This window comes from Syngnathus typhle, linkage group LG2 (genome assembly GCF_033458585.1).
Source record: "Syngnathus typhle isolate RoL2023-S1 ecotype Sweden linkage group LG2, RoL_Styp_1.0, whole genome shotgun sequence".
Lineage (NCBI taxonomy): Eukaryota > Metazoa > Chordata > Actinopteri > Syngnathiformes > Syngnathidae > Syngnathus > Syngnathus typhle.
Genome location: NC_083739.1, coordinates 28243339 through 28253148, shown reverse-complemented (window position 1 = coordinate 28253148; position 9810 = coordinate 28243339). Strand labels below are relative to the sequence as shown.

The 9810-nt window shown below is 42.3% G+C and overlaps 1 long non-coding RNA gene across 1 annotated transcript in view; it reads left to right on the top strand.

The window, feature by feature from the left end:
* Window positions 1-8284: 8284 nt before the first annotated feature.
* Window positions 8285-9810, top strand: part of LOC133150401 (uncharacterized) — a 3195-nt gene continuing 1669 nt past the window's right edge. Inside the window, exons 1-2 of the long non-coding RNA XR_009713764.1 lie at window positions 8285-8623; window positions 9735-9810. The exon at window positions 9735-9810 is cut by the window's right edge and continues 22 nt beyond it. This is a non-coding gene — a long non-coding RNA (uncharacterized LOC133150401). The remainder of the gene's footprint in view (window positions 8624-9734) is intronic.

The window sequence follows — 9810 nt, the reverse complement described above, 5'->3', positions numbered from 1 at the left end:
AGCTGAGCACTTTTTCTGAATTGTGCCGCTCCCGTCACTCTGGTTAGGTTGGCATCGAAAAAAACGCTCACGGGTGCTTTAGAGTGCCGAGTTTATTACTGCGCATTAAGAAATGACCACCTCCAACGTTTGGTTTATGTTTTATAAGCATTTTTAATTTTATTGCTTAAATCGCATTTTCTCGGCGAGCTGAGCACTTTTTCTGAATTGTGCCGCTCCCGTCACTCTGGTTAGGTTGGCATCGAAAAAAACGCTCTCGGGTGCTTTAGAGTGCCGAGTTATTCACTGCGCATGAAGAAATGACCACCTCCAACGTTTGGTTTATGTTTTATAAGCATTTTTAATTTTATTGCTTAAATCGCATTTTCTCGGCGAGCTGAGCGCTTTTTCTGAATTGTGCCGCTCCCGTCACTCTGGTTAGGTTGGCATCGAAAAAAACGCTCTCGGGTGCTTTAGAGTGCCGAGTTATTCACTGCGCATGAAGAAATGACCACCTCCAATGTTTGGTTTATGTTTAATAAGCATTTTTAATTTTATTGCTTGAATCGCATTTTCTCGGCGAGCTGAGCACTTTTTCTGAATTGTGCCGCTCCCGTCACTCTGGTTAGGTTGGCATCGAAAAAAACGCTCTCGGGTGCTTTAGAGTGCCGAGTTTATCACTGCGCATGAAGAAATGACCACCTCCAACGTTTGGTTTATGTTTTATAAGCATTTTTAATTTTATTGCTTAAATCGCATTTTCTCGGCGAGCTGAGCACTTTTTCTGAATTGTGCCGCTCCCGTCACTCTGGTTAGGTTGGCATCGAAAAAAACGCTCTCGGGTGCTTTAGAGTGCCGAGTTTATCACTGCGCATGAAGAAATGACCACCTCCAACGTTTGGTTTATGTTTTATAAGCATTTTTAATTTTATTGCTTAAATCGCATTTTCTCGGCGAGCTGAGCGCTTTTTCTGAATTGTGCCGCTCCCGTCACTCTGGTTAGGTTGGCATCGAAAAAAACGCTCTCGGGTGCTTTAGAGTGCCGAGTTTATTACTGCGCATTAAGAAATGACCACCTCCAACGTTTGGTTTATGTTTTATAAGCATTTTTAATTTTATTGCTTAAATCGCATTTTCTCGGCGAGCTGAGCACTTTTTCTGAATTGTGCCGCTCCCGTCACTCTGGTTAGGTTGGCATCGAAAAAAACGCTCTCGGGTGCTTTAGAGTGCCGAGTTTATTACTGCGCATTAAGAAATGACCACCTCCAACGTTTGGTTTATGTTTTATAAGCATTTTTAATTTTATTGCTTAAATCGCATTTTCTCGGCGAGCTGAGCACTTTTTCTGAATTGTGCCGCTCCCGTCACTCTGGTTAGGTTGGCATCGAAAAAAACGCTATCGGGTGCTTTAGAGTGCCGAGTTATTCACTGCGCATGAAGAAATGACCACCTCCAACGTTTGGTTTATGTTTAATAAGCATTTTTAATTTTATTGCTTAAATCGCATTTTCTCGGCGAGCTGAGCACTTTTTCTGAATTGTGCCGCTCCCGTCACTCTGGTTAGGTTGGCATCGAAAAAAACGCTCTCGGGTGCTTTAGAGTGCCGAGTTTATTACTGCGCATTAAGAAATGACCACCTCCAACGTTTGGTTTATGTTTTATAAGCATTTTTAATTTTATTGCTTAAATCGCATTTTCTCGGCGAGCTGAGCACTTTTTCTGAATTGTGCCGCTCCCGTCACTCTGGTTAGGTTGGCATCGAAAAAAACGCTCTCGGGTGCTTTAGAGTGCCGAGTTTATTACTGCGCATTAAGAAATGACCACCTCCAACGTTTGGTTTATGTTTTATAAGCATTTTTAATTTTATTGCTTAATTCGCATTTTCTCGGCGAGCTGAGCGCTTTTTCTGAATTGTGCCGCTCCCGTCACTCTGGTTAGGTTGGCATCGAAAAAAAACGCTCTCGGGTGCTTTAGAGTGCCGAGTTATTCACTGCGCATGAAGAAATGACCACCTCCAACGTTTGGTTTATGTTTAATAAGCATTTTTAATTTTATTGCTTAAATCGCATTTTCTCGGCGAGCTGAGCACTTTTTCTGAATTGTGCCGCTCCCGTCACTCTGGTTAGGTTGGCATCGAAAAAAACGCTCTCGGGTGCTTTAGAGTGCCGAGTTTATTACTGCGCATTAAGAAATGACCACCTCCAACGTTTGGTTTATGTTTTATAAGCATTTTTAATTTTATTGCTTAAATCGCATTTTCTCGGCGAGCTGAGCACTTTTTCTGAATTGTGCCGCTCCCGTCACTCTGGTTAGGTTGGCATCGAAAAAAACGCTCTCGGGTGCTTTAGAGTGCCGAGTTTATTACTGCGCATTAAGAAATGACCACCTCCAACGTTTGGTTTATGTTTTATAAGCATTTTTAATTTTATAGCTTAAATCGCATTTTCTCGGCGAGCTGAGCACTTTTTCTGAATTGTGCCGCTCCCGTCACTTGGCATCGAAAAAAACGCTCTCGGGTGCTTTAGAGTGCCGAGTTATTCACTGCGCATGAAGAAATGACCACCTCCAACGTTTGGTTTATGTTTTATAAGCATTTTTAATTTTATTGCTTAAATCGCATTTTCTCGGCGAGCTGAGCGCTTTTTCTGAATTGTGCCGCTCCCGTCACTCTGGTTAGGTTGGCATCGAAAAAAACGCTCTCGGGTGCTTTAGAGTGCTGAGTTTATTACTGCGCATTAAGAAATGACCACCTCCAACGTTTGGTTTATGTTTTATAAGCATTTTTAATTTTATTGCTTAAATCGCATTTTCTCGGCGAGCTGAGCGCTTTTTCTGAATTGTGCCGCTCCCGTCACTCTGGTTAGGTTGGCATCGAAAAAAACGCTCTCGGGTGCTTTAGAGTGCCGAGTTTATTACTGCGCATTAAGAAATGACCACCTCCAACGTTTGGTTTATGTTTTATAAGCATTTTTAATTTTATTGCTTAAATCGCATTTTCTCGGCGAGCTGAGCACTTTTTCTGAATTGTGCCGCTCCCGTCACTCTGGTTAGGTTGGCATCGAAAAAAACGCTCTCGGGTGCTTTAGAGTGCCGAGTTATTCACTGCGCACGAAGAAATGACCACCTCCAACGTTTGGTTTATGTTTTATAAGCATTTTTAATTTTATTGCTTAAATCGCATTTTCTCGGCGAGCTGAGCGCTTTTTCTGAATTGTGCCGCTCCCGTCACTCTGGTTAGGTTGGCATCGAAAAAAACGCTCTCGGGTGCTTTAGAGTGCCGAGTTTATTACTGCGCATTAAGAAATGACCACCTCCAACGTTTGGTTTATGTTTTATAAGCATTTTTAATTTTATTGCTTAAATCGCATTTTCTCGGCGAGCTGAGCACTTTTTCTGAATTGTGCCGCTCCCGTCACTCTGGTTAGGTTGGCATCGAAAAAAACGCTCTCGGGTGCTTTAGAGTGCCGAGTTTATTACTGCGCATTAAGAAATGACCACCTCCAACGTTTGGTTTATGTTTTATAAGCATTTTTAATTTTATTGCTTAAATCGCATTTTCTCGGCGAGCTGAGCACTTTTTCTGAATTGTGCCGCTCCCGTCACTCTGGTTAGGTTGGCATCGAAAAAAACGCTATCGGGTGCTTTAGAGTGCCGAGTTATTCACTGCGCATGAAGAAATGACCACCTCCAACGTTTGGTTTATGTTTAATAAGCATTTTTAATTTTATTGCTTAAATTGCATTTTCTCGGCGAGCTGAGCACTTTTTCTGAATTGTGCCGCTCCCGTCACTCTGGTTAGGTTGGCATCGAAAAAAACGCTCTCGGGTGCTTTAGAGTGCCGAGTTTATCACTGCGCATGAAGAAATGACCACCTCCAACGTTTGGTTTATGTTTTATAAGCATTTTTAATTTTATTGCTTAAATCGCATTTTCTCGGCGAGCTGAGCACTTTTTCTGAATTGTGCCGCTCCCGTCACTCTGGTTAGGTTGGCATCGAAAAAAACGCTCACGGGTGCTTTAGAGTGCCGAGTTTATCACTGCGCATGAAGAAATGACCACCTCCAACGTTTGGTTTATGTTTTATAAGCATTTTTAATTTTATTGCTTAAATCGCATTTTCTCGGCGAGCTGAGCGCTTTTTCTGAATTGTGCCGCTCCCGTCACTCTGGTTAGGTTGGCATCGAAAAAAACGCTCTCGGGTGCTTTAGAGTGCCGAGTTTATTACTGCGCATTAAGAAATGACCACCTCCAACGTTTGGTTTATGTTTTATAAGCATTTTTAATTTTATTGCTTAAATCGCATTTTCTCGGCGAGCTGAGCACTTTTTCTGAATTGTGCCGCTCCCGTCACTCTGGTTAGGTTGGCATCGAAAAAAACGCTCACGGGTGCTTTAGAGTGCCGAGTTTATTACTGCGCATTAAGAAATGACCACCTCCAACGTTTGGTTTATGTTTTATAAGCATTTTTAATTTTATTGCTTAAATCGCATTTTCTCGGCGAGCTGAGCACTTTTTCTGAATTGTGCCGCTCCCGTCACTCTGGTTAGGTTGGCATCGAAAAAAACGCTCTCGGGTGCTTTAGAGTGCCGAGTTATTCACTGCGCATGGAGAAATGACCACCTCCAACGTTTGGTTTATGTTTTATAAGCATTTTTAATTTTATTGCTTAAATCGCATTTTCTCGGCGAGCTGAGCACTTTTTCTGAATTGTGCCGCTCCCGTCACTCTGGTTAGGTTGGCATCGAAAAAAACGCTCTCGGGTGCTTTAGAGTGCCGAGTTTATCACTGCGCATGAAGAAATGACCACCTCCAACGTTTGGTTTATGTTTTATAAGCATTTTTAATTTTATTGCTTAAATCGCATTTTCTCGGCGAGCTGAGCGCTTTTTCTGAATTGTGCCGCTCCCGTCACTCTGGTTAGGTTGGCATCGAAAAAAACGCTCTCGGGTGCTTTAGAGTGCCGAGTTTATCACTGCGCATGAAGAAATGACCACCTCCAACGTTTGGTTTATGTTTTATAAGCATTTTTAATTGTATTGCTTAAATCGCATTTTCTCGGCGAGCTGAGCGCTTTTTCTGAATTGTGCCGCTCCCGTAACTCTGGTTAGGTTGGCATCGAAAAAAACGCTCTCGGGTGCTTTAGAGTGCCGAGTTTATCACTGCGCATGAAGAAATGACCACCTCCAACGTTTGGTTTATGTTTTATAAGCATTTTTAATTTTATTGCTTAAATCGCATTTTCTCGGCGAGCTGAGCACTTTTTCTGAATTGTGCCGCTCCCGTCACTCTGGTTAGGTTGGCATCGAAAAAAACGCTCTCGGGTGCTCTAGAGTGCCGAGTTTATTACTGCGCATTAAGAAATGACCACCTCCAACGTTTGGTTTATGTTTTATAAGCATTTTTAATTTTATTGCTTAAATCGCATTTTCTCGGCGAGCTGAGCACTTTTTCTGAATTGTGCCGCTCCCGTCACTCTGGTTAGGTTGGCATCGAAAAAAACGCTCTCGGGTGCTTTAGAGTGCCGAGTTTATTACTGCGCATTGAGAAATGACCACCTCCAACGTTTGGTTTATGTTTTATAAGCATTTTTAATTTTATTGCTTAAATCGCATTTTCTCGGCGAGCTGAGCACTTTTTCTGAATTGTGCCTCTCCCGTCACTCTGGTTAGGTTGGCATCGAAAAAAACGCTCTCGGGTGCTATAGAGTGCCGAGTTTATTACTGCGCATTAAGAAATGACCACCTCCAACGTTTGGTTTATGTTTTATAAGCATTTTTAATTTTATTGCTTAAATCGCATTTTCTCGGCGAGCTGAGCGCTTTTTCTGAATTGTGCCGCTCCCGTCACTCTGGTTAGGTTGGCATCGAAAAAAACGCTCTCGGGTGCTTTAGAGTGCCGAGTTTATCACTGCGCATGAAGAAATGACCACCTCCAACGTTTGGTTTATGTTTTATAAGCATTTTTAATTTTATTGCTTAAATCGCATTTTCTCGGCGAGCTGAGCGCTTTTTCTGAATTGTGCCGCTCCCGTAACTCTGGTTAGGTTGGCATCGAAAAAAACGCTCTCGGGTGCTTTAGAGTGCCGAGTTTATCACTGCGCATGAAGAAATGACCACTTCCAACGTTTGGTTTATGTTTTATAAGCATTTTTAATTTTATTGCTTAAATCGCATTTTCTCGGCGAGCTGAGCACTTTTTCTGAATTGTGCCGCTCCCGTCACTCTGGTTAGGTTGGCATCGAAAAAAACGCTCTCGGGTGCTCTAGAGTGCCGAGTTTATTACTGCGCATTAAGAAATGACCACCTCCAACGTTTGGTTTATGTTTTATAAGCATTTTTAATTTTATTGCTTAAATCGCATTTTCTCGGCGAGCTGAGCACTTTTTCTGAATTGTGCCGCTCCCGTCACTCTGGTTAGGTTGGCATCGAAAAAAACGCTCTCGGGTGCTTTAGAGTGCCGAGTTTATTACTGCGCATTAAGAAATGACCACCTCCAACGTTTGGTTTATGTTTTATAAGCATTTTTAATTTTATTGCTTAAATCGCATTTTCTCGGCGAGCTGAGCACTTTTTCTGAATTGTGCCGCTCCCATCACTCTGGTTAGGTTGGCATCGAAAAAAACGCTCTCGGGTGCTTTAGAGTGCCGAGTTTATCACTGCGCATGAAGAAATGACCACCTCCAACGTTTGGTTTATGTTTTATAAGCATTTTTAATTGTATTGCTTAAATCGCATTTTCTCGGCGAGCTGAGCACTTTTTCTGAATTGTGCCGCTCCCGTCACTCTGGTTAGGTTGGCATCGAAAAAAACGCTCTCGGGTGCTTTAGAGTGCCGAGTTTATCACTGCGCATGAAGAAATGACCACCTCCAACGTTTGGTTTATGTTTTATAAGCATTTTTAATTTTATTGCTTGAATCGCATTTTCTCGGCGAGCTGAGCACTTTTTCTGAATTGTGCCGCTCCCGTCACTCTGGTTAGGTTGGCATCGAAAAAAACGCTCTCGGGTGCTTTAGAGTGCCGAGTTATTCACTGCGCATGAAGAAATGACCACCTCCAACGTTTGGTTTATGTTTAATAAGCATTTTTAATTTTATTGCTTGAATCGCATTTTCTCGGCGAGCTGAGCACTTTTTCTGAATTGTGCCGCTCCCGTCACTCTGGTTAGGTTGGCATCGAAAAAAACGCTCTCGGGTGCTTTAGAGTGCCGACTTTATCACTGCGCATGAAGAAATGACCACCTCCAACGTTTGGTTTATGTTTTATAAGCATTTTTAATTTTATTGCTTAAATCGCATTTTCTCGGCGAGCTGAGCACTTTTTCTGAATTGTGCCGCTCCCGTCACTCTGGTTAGGTTGGCATCGAAAAAAACGCTCACGGGTGCTTTAGAGTGCCGAGTTTATTACTGCGCATTAAGAAATGACCACCTCCAACGTTTGGTTTATGTTTTATAAGCATTTTTAATTTTATTGCTTAAATCGCATTTTCTCGGCGAGCTGAGCACTTTTTCTGAATTGTGCCGCTCCCGTCACTCTGGTTAGGTTGGCATCGAAAAAAACGCTCTCGGGTGCTTTAGAGTGCCGAGTTATTCACTGCGCATGAAGAAATGACCACCTCCAACGTTTGGTTTATGTTTTATAAGCATTTTTAATTTTATTGCTTAAATCGCATTTTCTCGGCGAGCTGAGCACTTTTTCTGAATTGTGCCGCTCCCGTCACTCTGGTTAGGTTGGCATCGAAAAAAACGCTCTCGGGTGCTTTAGAGTGCCGAGTTTATCACTGCGCATGAAGAAATGACCACCTCCAACGTTTGGTTTATGTTTTATAAGCATTTTTAATTTTATTGCTTAAATCGCATTTTCTCGGCGAGCTGAGCGCTTTTTCTGAATTGTGCCGCTCCCGTCACTCTGGTTAGGTTGGCATCGAAAAAAACGCTCTCGGGTGCTTTAGAGTGCCGAGTTATTCACTGCGCATGAAGAAATGACCACCTCCAATGTTTGGTTTATGTTTAATAAGCATTTTTAATTTTATTGCTTAAATCGCATTTTCTCGGCGAGCTGAGCGCTTTTTCTGAATTGTGCCGCTCCCGTCACTCTGGTTAGGTTGGCATCGAAAAAAACGCTCTCGGGTGCTTTAGAGTGCCGAGTTATTCACTGCGCATGAAGAAATGACCACCCCCAACGTTTGGTTTATGTTTAATAAGCATTTTTAATTTTATTGCTTAAATCGCATTTTCTCGGCGAGCTGAGCACTTTTTCTGAATTGTGCCGCTCCCGTCACTCTGCACAGCAAAAACTGGAGTGTTGAAATTTCAGGGTTAAACATGTCAGAGTTGATTTCAACTCTCAAAGTGTCATTTTAACACATTCTGATTAAAATGGTGTTCAGTGTTGGAGTTATTTAACAGAGTTATTCCAACCTAAGCAAATCAACTCTGTAGAGATGTAAAGTGCATCTCGGCCGAGTTAACTTGCTTGATAGGCCCCTGGGCTTCAGTCCAGGTAACCCCATGTGTTATGCCCCTGGGCTTTCAGCAGGGTGAACCCGTGCATCAATCAATAGTCTCCTGTGCGTGGCGTGGTCAACCGTCGTTTATTTCGCTGCTGGAATCAGGAATGGATGCGGAGTTGGACTTTTACACGAGAGGTAAGCTACAAAATCAAACTTGTAGGAACAATAACATTGAATTAAACATCTGCTGAGAATATTTATGTAACTTTGCTAAGCATTTTTTGTGGTTGGCACTGGACAGCGAACGTTTGGATTTTTTTTTAATGCAATGTTAACTTCACCACTAACGTTACCACTTGCTAAAAAATAAACATTAATAAAAAAACGGTTTCCTATGTTATCCTTTGCATTTTACCAAGTCTCACGCGTGCTTGAGAGGTTGTATAAACAAGGCTTCATATTTAACTGTCGAATATAGTTTGGGGCTAACGTTAGCACATGTTAACAAGCTAACTTGAAGTTCATGGCGGGTGCATGGCATCAGTCCGACTGCCCAATACTCCCTCTTCCCATTTCTCCGACCATACACTTGTTAATTTCTGCGTCCATTAATCTAACTTTAACCCTAATCCTAACCATAACCCTCTAGAATAAGTAAGGGATAAACAGTTCAGAGGTTGTTATGGAGAAATAAGCCCCGACAGGATGAACTTTGGCTCCAACACGAAGTGAGGAGTTAATTCATGCAATAAACCCCGCACTTTGCGTAGGAGCCACGGCTAGAGTGAAATAATTAGCCTAAACAATTGCAGTTGGGTGCCTGTGTGGCAGACTCCCTGTGCCACTGCACCGAGACGAGTGTCCGAGGCTCTGATCATACAGGTGTGGTTAATAACTCTGATTAATGGGTAATGTAGGTAATGTAGTGGGCAGTCAGACTATAAAGGGTCAACTTTACTGGTGCTGTGTTGTGTTTGTTTGGTCGCTGAAAACCAGCTTTTAACAGAGGGGAATGTTTTAATAAATCAGTTTTGCCTCAAATGTAAATGTTAATTACGGTAGCATGTGCTGCAGTCACTACAGCTAGTCGCTGCCACGTTCATCAATGAGAGTGTTTCCACTGGGCCTGCTGTGGCATGTTTTAACAGCCTCCCAGCAGCTGCTGAATGTGTTTAATCTTAGACATGCAGTGAAATTAATAATGAAACAATTTCTTGCATGATACACAACGTTTATGTGAGTGTTAAATAATTATTTCTTGCATGTTAAGTGTTTACTGACATTTGTTTGTTGTTGCATGTCTCAGAAAAATGTTGATCCAGGTTCGGTATTGCCAACAGCAGAAGTATGTGAAGTTGGATGAGGTTGATGGATGTTTTGAT